The sequence below is a fragment of the Echiichthys vipera genome (assembly GCF_963691815.1).
Source record: "Echiichthys vipera genome assembly, chromosome: 3".
NCBI lineage: Eukaryota > Metazoa > Chordata > Actinopteri > Perciformes > Trachinidae > Echiichthys > Echiichthys vipera.
The window spans coordinates 711,037-724,857 of NC_139828.1; positions in this window are offsets into that span (position 1 = coordinate 711,037).

The window sequence follows — 13,821 nt, forward strand, 5'->3', positions numbered from 1 at the left end:
CGTCATCTGATTGGCTTACCCTGATGTTCTTAGCCTAACCTTAACTAATCTCATTCCTTTAACCTAAACCCAACACAGCCAACCAACGAAGGCCACGACTACGAGCCAATCAGAGGCAGATTAGGGCGGGACTTCCTTCGTGGTCGTAGGAAGGTCGTGTTAATAATTAGCCAAATGCTTCTGTTTGGAAAAGTCTGTGAATCGGCCGTTCAGAGCGCTGCGTTAGTTTTCTGACTGATGTCGTAGAGACACCCGGGCTTCGATGAAGCCGTACGCTGATGATGCAGTGGTTTACGCACGTGATCCAACAAAACCGCACGCTGCTTCCAAACTAACCTCGGCAAAAACAGAACATTTTTGGGGTTATTCGTGAATCGTGAGCCGTCGGAACAACGGACAGTCAACGGATTTCGGCAGAGACAAAGGTTCGGGTGGGTACCATGGAGACCCCGAACACACGGGAGGGACTGCATATCTCACCGGACCTGGACACGTTTGGGATCCTCCAAGAGAAGCTGTGAGACGTCCGGACCAACACTGTTTTCCAGTGATACCCTCACAGTGGGCTGCACATGTGTGCCCCCCCCCCCCTGAACACATGGAGGTAGATCAGGACCTGGGTAATTTGGCGTGGACTCAGAGACACAGCGTAAGAAACCGGTCCACCGTTCGTGTCGTCTGGGATCTTCCAGAAGGTCGAGCGTCTCAGGCGTCACCACTCCAACAAACCTCTGACTGAACTGTGTTTCCGATTGGCCGGTGCTCAGGCCGGGTCAGGGGTCAAAGGGTAATCCGTCCAATCCGACGGCTGAATGGATCCAAGTGCTCTTCCTCCTGCAGACTCAACCTTCTTCCTCTTCTTCTTCTCTCGTTACTGGCTTCACGTGAAGTCGACGTGCATTATTTCCTCGTTGTTGTGACTCGTGATAAAGTGCTGTAGGGATTATGGGAATCTAACCAACGTCCGCTGCAGCTCACAGATACTAGTTTGGGTTCAGGTTCTACTTAACTACTTAAATGTGTTTATTACCTCAAGTTGTTTACAAAGTGTTCACTGAGATGGTGAAATGAATAATGTGAGTGAACCTGCGTCGTTCAGGAGGACGGATGAAACGTCCTGCTAACACGAGAAAGAGTCCTCCTTAAAGGAACACTTCAGCCTCAAAACGAACATTTATTTTGACCTTTGACACAGAATTTCATTGACTCGGTCCTTGGTAACTTCCTGTCCGCTGATGTCATTCACAGTCAATGCAACAGGAAGTAAACTAGGACTGTTCAGCATGTTTGTGTTGACGTCTTTGAACAGGTCCGTATCAGTTATTCACCACGTGTACGAGCACGAGCGTGCGCACGTGTACGAGCACGAGCGTGCGCACGTGTACGAGCACGAGGCCTACGGCGGTTCTGAGGTCATTTCCTGTGCGCCTGTTGGGACGTAGAAAAAAGAAGGAGGGACCATGCGCGGACATTTCAAACAATGGCGGTGAAAGGTTCACGTTGGTGTGATGCGGAGGTGGAGTGTTTACTGCAGATTTGGTCGATGAAAAGATTCAAAAACAGTCGACAAGACGCACAAAAACTCCGAGGTCTACGGAAAGATCTGGAAACAAAGCCACGCATCGCCATGACGTCATCAATGCGTGTGACGTGTTACGGCGTGATGACGTATAGGCAGCAAGAAGCATTCTCCGAGGCCCAGGTAGTGTGAGGACAAACGGGCCTGGAGGGGGGACAAGGACCCTAAAGCACGGGGCACGGGACGGAGGCACAGTGGGAGGGTGCCCTAACCTGTGACGGAGGCACAGTGGGAGGGCGCTCTAACCTGTGACGGAGGCACAGTGGGAGGGCGCTCTAACCTGTGACGGAGGCACAGTGGGAGGGCGCTCTAACCTGTGACAGAGGCACAGTGGGAGGGGGCTCTAACCTGTGACGGAGGTACAGTGGGAGGGCGCTCTAACCTGTGACGGAGGCACAGTGGGAGGGCGCTCTAACCTGTGACGGAGGTACAGTGGGAGGGCGCTCTAACCTGTGACGGAGGCACAGTGGGAGGGCGCCCTAACCTGTGACGGAGGCACAGTGGGAGGGTGCCCTAACCTGTGACGGAGGCACAGTGGGAGGGCGCTCTAACCTGTGACGGAGGCACAGTGGGAGGGCGCTCTAACCTGTGACGGAGGCACAGTGGGAGGGCGCTCTAACCTGTGACAGAGGCACAGTGGGAGGGGGCTCTAACCTGTGACGGAGGTACAGTGGGAGGGCGCTCTAACCTGTGACGGAGGCACAGTGGGAGGGCGCTCTAACCTGTGACGGAGGCACAGTGGGACACGTCTCCTTCGTATTTAGTGACAGAGAAAAGAAAAAGGTTTGAGGCTGAAATGTTCCTTTAACCTGTGACACACGAAACATCAGCTCTCTGTTTAAAGGGCTGCTGCTTCTTCTTCTGCTGCTTCTTCTCCTTCTTCTTCTTCTTCTTCTTCTTCTTCTTCTTCTTCTGCTGCTTCTTCTTCTTCTTCTTCTTCTTCTTCTTCCTGTAAGGAGTGTGTGTGAAGGAGCGGAGCGAAATTGGATCTTTTTCCTAAATTCTACCGACTTTTGTCGGGTTTTGTTCCGTGTAGTGTGTTTATGAATGTAGTTGTGTCAGTTTGGTGTCTTTTGTTGTCGTGTTGTCGTGGTTAGTTTCGTGTTTGTGAGTCTTTTGTTTGTCGTCCCGCTCTGAGGAGCAGGGATGGCGTCCAGCAGCGGGTTCTCCGCGCTGACGCGGAAGCACGGCATCAAGACCGGAGCCGGCTCCCCGTGCAGCGTGGAGGAGGTCGCCCTGGCTGTGGGGCAGATGATCGGGCACGGATCTGTGAAGTCCGCTGCCCGAATGAATGGTGCAGTGGTTCTGTTCTTGGCCAAAGTAGAACAGGTGAACAAGTTGGTGGAGACGGGCATCATGGTGAACGGGCTGTTTGAGCCGGTGACACCGCTGATACTACCGGCCACAAAAATAACTCTTTCTAACGTGCCCCCCTTCATCAGTGATGAGTTCCTGATTAAAGAACTGTCCAGGCACGGGAAAGTGGTGTCCCCGGTCAGGAAGGTGCTGTCAGGCTGCAAGTCTCCGCTGCTGAGACATGTGGTGTCTCACCGCAGGCAGCTCTTCATGATCCTGACCAACAAGGACAAAGAATTTGATTACTGCTTCAGAGTCCGCGTGGATGATTTTGATTATGTATTATTTGCAACATCGTCCACTGTCAAATGTTTTGGATGTGGTCAGGAGGGACATTTAATCAGGGCTTGTCCCGGCCGCAACGCTACGGTCGCCCCGGGCGTGACCGCGGGGGCGGCCGCCGCCGCCGCCGCCGCGGCGCCCGCTACCGCCGCTGCCGTCGGTCGGCCCGTACCGGCGGTTCGGCGTGTGGCCGCGGTAATCGGCGGGGGGGCTGGAGCTGCGGGGCAAAATAAAGAGCAAGGGTCTGCAAAAAAGGAAGTGGCGGAGATGCAGAGTCAGGATGAAGAAAACACTGAGGTGAGTGGGGAGAGGGCGGAGGTAACAGATGAGACGAGGGAGGCGACAGGTAAGGATGGTGAGTCAGGTGTTTCTTCAGGTAAAGTGGCAGGTGAGGTGGACACGGGTGTGGGTGAAACAGGTGGAGGGAAAGAGACAGGCGGTGTATCTGGTGAAGTGGGTGAGGGAAACAAAATAACAGGTGAACTAGAGGAGGGGGGTGAGGCAGGTGAGGAGGAGGCAGACAAGGCTGCAGGTGAGCAAAGTGGGGCAGGTAAAGTAAAAGGTGAGCTGTTTGAAAAGGTTAAGGTCTATGGTGACCAGGGTGAGGTGACAGGTGAGGTGTATGATGCAGGTGAGGTGACAGGTGAGGTGTATGATGCAGGTGAGGTGACAGGTGAGCTGTGTGACACAGGTGAGGTGACAGGTGAGCTGTGTGACACAGGTGAGGTGACAGGTGAGCTGTGTGAGGGGAACACAGTAGATGAGGAGATGGAGGCCAGTGAGGCTGTGGTGGCGCCTGCTCCTCCTAAGCGGCGCAGCAAGAGGAGGAGCATGTTGGTTGTGGAGGCGGGTGGAAAAGCTGGTCGACTGGCAGGTAGAGTGAGTGCTGCTGAAAACAGAGCAGCTCTGTGTGACAGCAGTGACAGTGAGGGGTGTGTGTCAGACACCAGTGTCCTGTCGCTCACTCCGCGGACTGCTGCTCAGGTGTATCCTGCAGACTTAGTCAAGTCTTTTTTACAGCAGACTAAAGGTCTGAGAAACTTAAACCTGGAGCATCACTTCCCTGATCTGCAGGGCTTCTATGACTCCATCAGACACGTAATAAGACACAAGGAGGAGTCAGACCTAACAGATCAGGAAGTCTTCAGACTTCAGAAACTAGTCCATAAAGTCAGGAAGCAGCTCGGGTTTTAATGACGATGAAGGAACAGGTTTTATTTTTATTTATTTCATTGATTGTTTTTAGTCTGGTTTTTAACACCTTCATCATTATGGATCTTTTTAAAGTAGGCAGCTTAAATATAAACGGTGCTAGGGAGATGAGAAAGAGGGCAGTGGTTTTCCAGATGACCAAACTAAAACACATCGATGTCCTCTTTCTCCAAGAAACACACAGCGATGTCGGGAATGAGGCCGACTGGAGCAGGGAATGGGAAGGATCAGTGGTTTTAAGCCATAACACCACCCTCAGTGGAGGAGTGGGCCTCCTGCTCTCTAAAAGGTTCACTCCCACCTCTCTGGAGGTCACACATGTCGTACAGGGGAGGTGTCTTTTAGTTAAAGCTGGTTTTGAACATTTTAACGTGGTTTTTATCAACATCTATGCTCCCAACAACGGTACAGAGAGGAAGCGCTTCTTTGAAACAGTGAATGACGTTTTAAGCAGCTGTGACTCGGAGGATTATTTATTCGTGGGTGGGGATTTTAACTGTACTGAAAATGAGATTTTAGATCGCAACCATGCAGAGCCTCATCCAGTATCCCAGCGTGCCCTGAGGCAGCTGGTCTCCTCCCGCGGCCTGGTGGACGTGTGGAGAAGGATGCACACGGGCTGCAGACAGTACACATGGTCCCACGTTAGAGAAAACCGAATCTCTTTGGCCAGACTGGATCGTTTTTATGTCTTTAAACATAAAGTGGGTGTTATTAAAATGTGTAAGATTTTACCGGTGGGTTTTACTGACCATTCGTTGGTTTTATGTGACGTTTTTATCAGGAACATTTTACCCAAAAGCGCCTATTGGCATTTTAACTCTGTTTTAACTGTGGATAAATCTTTTAGAGAGGCTTTTAGCTTTTTTTGGAATGATTTTAAACAGAAAAAAACAGAGTTTGTCAGTCTGAGGCAGTGGTGGGACCATGGCAAAGTACAAATTAAGCTTTTATGTCAGCAGCACACGCTCAATGTCACACGTGACATCACCAGATCTATTAAGGATCTGGAGACTGATATTGTGGATCTCGAGTGTGTGAGCGAGTCCACAGGAGATCGAGGATGTATTGAAATCCTCAAGACTAAAAGGGTTACTTTAGCCAACCTGCTGGACACTAGAGTACAAGGTGCACTAGTCCGGTCCCGGGTTCAATCCATAACAGAGATGGATGCTCCATCGAGCTTCTTCTTCAGCCTGGAGAAGAAACAAGGCCAGCGGAGACAAATCCACTCCCTGCTGGCTGAGACAGGACAGGAGCTGAGGGAGCCGGGCCTGATCAGAGAGAGAGCTGTCAGTTTCTATGCCTCTTTGTTCAAGAGTGAGTTCAAGGAAAACAAAGAACTGATGGACGAAGTCTGCGAAGGACTTCCTCACGTGTCCAGAGAGGCAAATTTGGAGCTTGACAGCCCATTAACGACCGAAGAACTGTTTGCTGCACTGCAGAGTATGCAGGGGAGAAAAGCTCCAGGCATAGACGGCCTCACTGTGGAATTTTACAGAGCCTTCTGGAACATCTTAGCCCAGGACATCCTGGAGGTGTTCAACGAAAGCCTGGAGGTGGGATCACTCCCTCTATCGTGTCGCAGAGCCATCATCACTCTCCTTCCGAAAAAAGGGAATTTACTGGACATCAAGAACTGGCGGCCCGTCTCCCTCCTCTGCACGGACTACAAGCTCCTGTCTAAGGTCTTAGCCAGCAGGCTGAGAAGAACCATGGAGCAGGTTGTTCACCGGGACCAGACGTACTGTGTGCCCGGCAGGCTCATGGTAGATAATATCTACCTCATTCGGGATGTTTTGGAGGTCTCTAGTTCATTAGGCATGAACACTGGGTTGATCTCATTAGATCAAGAAAAGGCTTTTGACCGCGTTGAACACGACTTCCTTTGGGGAGTCATGGAGAGGTTTGGGTTCAGCGCTGGTCTTATAGCCAAGATCAAGGTGCTGTACAGTGACATTGAGAGTGTGCTGAAGTTGAATGGCAGCTTGTGTGCTCCTTTTAGGGTGCATAGAGGTGTCCGGCAGGGCTGTGCTCTGTCGGGGATGCTCTATGCGCTCTCCCTGGAACCCCTCCTACAACAGATAAGGTCATCTGTGCGAGGCCTGATTTTACCTGGTTTTAGCAGTAGTGTGATTTTATCAGCTTATGCTGATGATGTTGTTGTTTTTATAAAAGATCAAAAAGATGTGTGTGTTTTAAACAATGTGATAGCCAAATTTTCTCATGTTTCGGCTGCGAGGGTGAACTGGGGGAAGAGCGAGGCCCTTGCTGTTGGCGAGTGGCGGGAGGGCCTCCCCGTTCTCCCTCAAAGCCTGACGTGGGGAAGAGAAGGCTTGAACTATCTAGGCGTGCACATCGGGAACAACAGTACAGAAAGAAAGAACTGGGTAAACATTGTAGAGAAAGTCGACAGCAAACTGGCTAAGTGGAGGTGGATCCACACTCAGATGTCCTTTCGAGGGAGGGTCCTTGTTTTAAATAACCTGGTGGCCTCTCTACTGTGGCACCGGCTCGCCTGTCTGGACCCTCCCTCAGGGCTCATTGCTCAAATACAAGCAAAAATGGTGAGGTTTTTCTGGACCAAAAAGCACTGGGTTCCTCAATCAGTATTGTTTTTACCCAGAGACGAGGGGGGCCAGGGCCTGGTCCACCTGGCCAGCAGAACAGCCACCCTCAGGATCCAGTTCATTCAGAGGTTTCTGACTGGACCTGAGGATCTGGTGTGGAGAGGCGTGGCCAGCTGTATACTCAGGCGTGTCAACAACCTGGGGCTGGATGCTGCTCTGTTTTTAACTGATTTTAAATTTTTAAAGTTAGGCGGGTTACCTCCTTTTTATCAGGGTGTTTTTAAATCCTGGGGGCTGTTTAGAAGTGAAAGGAGCGGACACTGTAACTCTCTGTACTGGTTGTTGAAGGAGCCTCTGGTTTGTGGTGCCAGGTTGGATGTTTGCTGCAGTGCCGTGCCTGGGCTGATGGGGGCGCTGTGCAGGTCCGAGATTGTCTGCCTGGGCCAGCTGGTGGATGTGGCAGGACCCGCGCTCACGGACGACCGGGCTCTGGGCTCGGTGCTGGGGGTGCGGTCTGTCCGGCTGGTGCAGAGGAGCCTGGAGCTATGGAGGAACAGGCTGACGGCGAGAGAGAAGGTCCTCCTCATCAAGCGCAGCAGGAGAGAAGCTGAGCCCGATCCGACCGACCCCTACCCGGAGATCCACCTGTGCCCCGATTTCACAGAGCTCAGCGGCCCCCTACTACAGAACACCACCAAAATAAAACTAAGCCTGCAAAAAGCAGAAAACAAGACTCTGTACATGAACTGTGTTAAAACTTTGAACATGAGGAGGCTGTGTGACAGAGCGCCGTGTGTTTGGACTGAGAGGCTGGGCGGGCTCAGCCCTCAGTGGAGGACCCTGTATAAACCTCCACTGAGAAAGAGGACCGGAGACCTTCAGTGGAGGATTCTACACGGGGCCATTGCCACCAACGCCTTTTTATCTGTTTTTAACAACAGTGTTGTCAACGAGTGCCCGTTCTGCAGGCTGCCCGAGAACGTGTTTCACCTTTTTACTGAGTGCAGGAGGTTGGCAGGGATTTTTAAGGTTTTAACCCGTGTTTTTAACCTGTTTGGCGTCTTGTTCACTGCCCCCCTTTTTATCTGTGGAGTCGGTTTTAAAAAAACAGACAAAACAAAGTGTCAGCTTCTGAATTTTTTAATTGGGGAAGCGAAAATGTCAATTTATCTGACTCGCAGGGACAAGCTGCAGGGCGGGCCGACTGTTGACCCTGTGACCCTGTGGAAGCACAGCGTGAAGGCCAGGCTGAAGCTGGAGCTGTGCTTCCACAGGATCACAGGGAACACGGGGGTGTTTGAGACGCAGTGGGCTCATGAGCAGCTGCTGTGCCGGCTCACCGAGGGAGAGCTCACTTTTGCCTCTTTCCTCCTCTGAGTCACTGATCACAACCACTTCCTGTTTTTAATCGACTGTTTCCTGTTTATAATTAACTATTTCCTGTTTTTAATTAACTGTTTCCTGTTTTTTAATTAACTGTAAATAAAGTGCTGTTAAAAATCAAAAATCTTCTTCTTCTTCTTCTTCTTCTTCTTCTTCTTCTTCTTCTTCTGCTGCTTCTTCTTCTTCTTCTTCTTCTTCTTCTTCTTCTTCTTCTGCTTCTTCTTCTTCTTCTTCTTCTTCTTCTTCTTCTGCTGCTTCTTCTTCTTCTTCTTCTTCTTCTTCTTCTTCTTCTTCTTCTTCTTCTTCTTCTTCTTCTTCTTCTTCTTCTTCTTCTTCTTCTTCTTCTTCTTCTTCTTCTTCTTCTTCTTCTTCTTCTTCTTCTTCTTCTTCTTCTTCTTCTTCTTCTTCTTCTGCTGCTGCTTCTTCTTCTTCTTCTTCTTCTTCTTCTTCTTCTTCTTCTTCTTCTTCTTCTTCTTCTTCTTCTTCTTCTTCTTCTTCTTCTTCTTCTTCTTCTTCTTCTTCTTCTTCTTCTTCTTCTTCTTCTTCTTCTTCTTCTTCTTCTTCTTCTTCTTCTTCTTCTTCTTCTTCTTCTTCTCCTCCTTCTGCTTCTTCTTCTTCTTCTTCTCCTTCTTCTTCTTCTTCTTCTTCTCTTCTTCTTCTTCTCTTCTTCTTCTTCTTCTTCTTCTTCTTCTTCTTCTCTTCTTCTCCTTCTTCTGTTCTTCTTCTTCTTCTTCCGCCTTAAGTCACAAACCTCAACGTTCGTCTGCCAACGCGTCGCTGTCATCAAACCACTTCCTGTTCTCACGTCATCTTTTGTTTTTATATGAAAAATGAAAAATGTGTTTTTGACTTCAAAATAAAAGAATCTGAATAAACTTCACTCTCTCTTCCGTACGATCGCAGTGTTTAACCGTTAGCTAACTATTTCAACTGTTTAACCGTTAGCTAACTATTTCAGCTGTTTACTTTTTAGCTAACTATTTTAACTGTTTAACCGTTAGCTAACTATTTCAACTGTTTAACCGTTAGCTAACTATTTCAGCTGTTTACTTTTTAGCTAACTATTTCAGCTGTTTATTTTTAGCTAACTATTTCATCTGTTTAACCGTTAGCTAACTATTTCAGCTGTTTATTTTTAGCTAACTATTTCAGCTGTTTATTTTTAGCTAACTATTTCAACTGTTTAACCGTTAGCTAACTATTTCAACTGTTTAACCTTTAGCTAACTATTTCAACTGTTTAAACCGTTAGCTAACTATTTCAGCTGTTTATTTTTAGCTAACTATTTCATCTGTTTAACCGTTAGCTAACTATTTCAGCTGTTTATTTTTAGCTAACTATTTCAACTGTTTAACCTTTAGCTAACTATTTCAACTGTTTAACCTTTAGCTAACTATTTCAGTTGTTTTATTTTAGCTAACTATTTCAACTGTTTATTTGTTAGCTAACTATTTCAGCTGTTTATTTTTAGCTAACTATTTCAACTGTTTATTTTTAGCTAACTATTTCAACTGTTTAACCGTTAGCTAACTATTTCAACTGTTTAACCGTTAGCTAACTATTTCAACTGTTTAACCTTTAGCTAACTATTTCAGCTGTTTATTTTTAGCTAACTATTTCAACTGTTTATTTTTAGCTAACTATTTCAACTGTTTAACCGTTAGCTAACTATTTCAACTGTTTAACCTTTAGCTAACTATTTCAACTGTTTAACTTTTAGCTAACTATTTCAGCTGTTTATTTTTAGCTAACTATTTCAACTGTTTAACCGTTAGCTAACTATTTCAACTGTTTAACTTTTAGCTAACTATTTCAGCTGTTTATTTTTAGCTAACTATTTCAACTGTTTAACCTTTAGCTAACTATTTCAACTGTTTAACCTTTAGCTAACTATTTCAGTTGTTTTATTTTAGCTAACTATTTCAACTGTTTATTTGTTAGCTAACTATTTAAACTGTTTATGTTTAGCTAACTATTTCAGCTGTTTATTTTAAGCTAACTATTTAACTGTTTATTTTTAGCTAACTATTTCAGCTGTTTACATTTAAGCTAACTATTTCAACTGTTTACTTTTTAGCTAACTATTTCAGCTGTTAACTTTTAGCTAACTATTTCAACTGTTAACGTTTAGCTAACTATTTCATCTGTTTATTTTTAGCTAACTATTTCAACTGTTTATTTTTAGCTAACTATTTCAGCTGTTTACTTTTAGCTAACTATTTCAGCTGTTTACTTTTTAGCTAACTATTCCAACTGTTTACTTTTAGCTAACTATTCCAACTGTTTACTTTTTAGCTAACTATTCCAACTGTTTACTTTTTAGCTAACTATTTCAACTGTTTAACCGTTAGCTAACTATTTCAACTGTTTAACCGTTAGCTAACTATTTCAGCTGTTTATTTTTTAGCTACTTTTAGCTTCCTGTTTTAAAGGTCTGCGTTCAGGTGTTACAGCTAATTAATCATAATTGCTATTTTTTCAAAACTAGTCGAACTTTTCCACAGCGTGACTCTTCGGCGACGGCCAAAGAGCGCCCGGGGCAGAAGGACCCCGTGTTGCCGACGGCGTCGTCAAAGCAGCACAGTGTTTAAAACGGTTTTGAGACTTTGGCTGATTTGGAACCGGAGGAAAACAAAGTCCGTCCGAAAAGAGAAAGGACTCAAACCAACTCTCCTGAACCCAAACGGACGCTTCGCAGCTCAGATCTGAGCCTTTTCACCGCGTTCCCGACTTTAGCGCTTTACTCGGTGGGTGCGATGTTCTTTGAATGAAGTCGTAATAGAACAGAAAGAGTTCGAAGACTTCCTGAGAAAACCGTGGAGGAAACACACGGACGCCACAGGACTCGAACACCGCGCTGCCGCACCGCGCCGCCGCACCGGGCTGCTGCGCTGCTGCTATTTATAAAACTGGCCCTGAGTCATTAATGCGATCAGGCGGCGTGAAGGCGCACGGGACCGGATCCCTGGGACGGCACGCAGGACAGGTGCTTCGCCGCTAATCCGGCTCCACAGATTAAAGTGACTTAAAGAGTGAGGGGCGGACGACAGGACGAGCGGGTCACAGAGGGGTGCATGCTGGGAGTTCCTCTCCTCGGGGACGTTCACGGACACACTGTCACTTTAACGCGTTTTCAGTTAGTGGCATTAAAGCGCTCGGTGCTGTGTGCAGCTTAACTGTGTCTGTGGGGCTGCACGTGTGTTTGTGCAGCGTCAGCAGGTTTTAGGGCGCGATGTGATGAACGCTGCGGCCTCTGGAGGGCGCCACCTGAGCATCGGACCGCTGAACGACCGCAGACGCTCAGAATCAACTTTTATACGTTTCATCAGAATCAGAAAAGCTTTGTTTGTCACAGCAGCAAAAGAAAACGACAGAATAATAAAGTTCACTTTAAAAAGGGAAGAAATAGAAAGAGACGCGTTCCCATGATGCAGTTCTGTTGTTTCTGTTGTTTTTGTTTTGTAATAAAATAAAATGGAATAAATAAATATGAACGAACCAAACACAGCAAAAACAGAAGTGACCTCAGTATTTGTTCTAACGCTGGAGTCAGGACCCAAAGAACCAGGTCCAGGTCAGGACCCACAGAACCAGGTCCAGGTCAGGACCCAAAGAACCAGGTCCAGGTCAGGACCCACAGAACCAGGTCCAGGTCAGGACCCAAAGAACCAGGTCCAGGTCAGGACCCACAGAACCAGGTCCAGGTCAGGACCCAAAGAACCAGGTCCAGGTCAGGACCCACAGAACCAGGTCCAGGTCAGGACCCAAAGAACCAGGTCCAGGTCAGGACCCAAAGAACCAGGTCCAGGTCAGGACCCAAAGAACCAGGTCCAGGTCAGGACCCACAGAACCAGGTCCAGGTCAGGACTCAAAGAACCAGGTCCAGGTCAGGACCCAAAGAACCAGGTCCAGGTCAGGACCCAAAGAACCAGGTCCAGGTCAGGACCCAGAGAACCAGGTCCAGGTCAGGACCCAAAGAACCAGGTCAGGACCCACAGAACCAGGTCCAGGTCCAAGCGTGTGAAGTGTGTTTCCTCAGGAGGGGGTCTGGAGTCTCCCTTAGAGAGAGGGGGAGAAGTTCAGCATCCGTGAGGAACTCGGAGTAGAGCCGCTGCTCCTTTGTGTTGAAAGGAGCCAGTTGAGGTGGTTCAGGATCATCTGGTCTGGATGAACCCTGGGCGCCTCCCTAGGGAGGTGTTCCAGGCACGTCCAGCTGGGAGGAGGCCTCGGGGAAGACCCAGGACCAGGTGGAGAGATTAGATCTCCACACTGGCCTGGGAACGCCTCAGGATCCCCCAGTTAGAGCTGGTTAATGTGGCCCGGGAAAGGGAAGTTTGGGGTCCCTGCTGGAGCTGCTGCCCCTGAGACCTGATCCAGGATCAGAGGCTGGAGCAGCTGCCCCCGAGACCTGATCCAGGATCAGAGGCTGGAGCTGCTGCCCCTGAGACCTGATCCAGGATCAGAGGCTGGAGCTGCTGCCCCTGAGACCTGATCCAGGATCAGAGGCTGGAGCTGCTGCCCCTGAGACCTGATCCAGGATCAGAGGCTGGAGCTGCTGCCCCTGAGACCTGATCCAGGATCAGAGGCTGGAGCTGCTGCCCCTGAGACCTGATCCAGGACCAGAGGCTGGAGCTGCTGCCCCTGAGACCTGATCCAGGACCAGAGTGTGGAGCTGCTGCCCCTGAGACCTGATCCAGGATCAGAGGCTGGAGCTGCTGCACCTGAGACCTGATCCAGGATCAGAGGCTGGAGCTGCTGCCCCTGAGACCTGATCCAGGATCAGAGGCTGGAGCTGCTGCCCCTGAGACCTGATCCAGGATCAGAGGCTGGAGCTGCTGCCCCTGAGACCTGATCCAGGATCAGAGGCTGGAGCTGCTGCCCCTGAGACCTGATCCAGGACCAGAGGCTGGAGCTGCTGCCCCTGAGACCTGATCCAGGACCAGAGTGTGGAGCTGCTGCCCCTGAGACCTGATCCAGGATCAGAGGCTGGAGCTGCTGCACCTGAGACCTGATCCAGGATCAGAGGCTGGAGCTGCTGCCCCTGAGACCTGATCCAGGATCAGAGGCTGGAGCTGCTGCCCCTGAGACCTGATCCAGGATCAGAGGCTGGAGCTGCTGCCCCTGAGACCTGATCCAGGATCAGAGGCTGGAGCTGCTGCCCCTGAGACCTGATCCAGGACCAGAGGCTGGAGCTGCTGCCCCTGAGACCTGATCCAGGACCAGAGTGTGGAGCTGCTGCCCCTGAGACCTGATCCAGGATCAGAGGCTGGAGCTGCTGCACCTGAGACCTGATCCAGGATCAGAGGCTGGAGCTGCTGCCCCTGAGACCTGATCCAGGATCAGAGGCTGGAGCTGCTGCCCCTGAGACCTGATCCAGGATCAGAGGCTGAAGATGGATGGATGGTGACCGTTTAGCTAGCTAACTATTCAGCGGTTCAT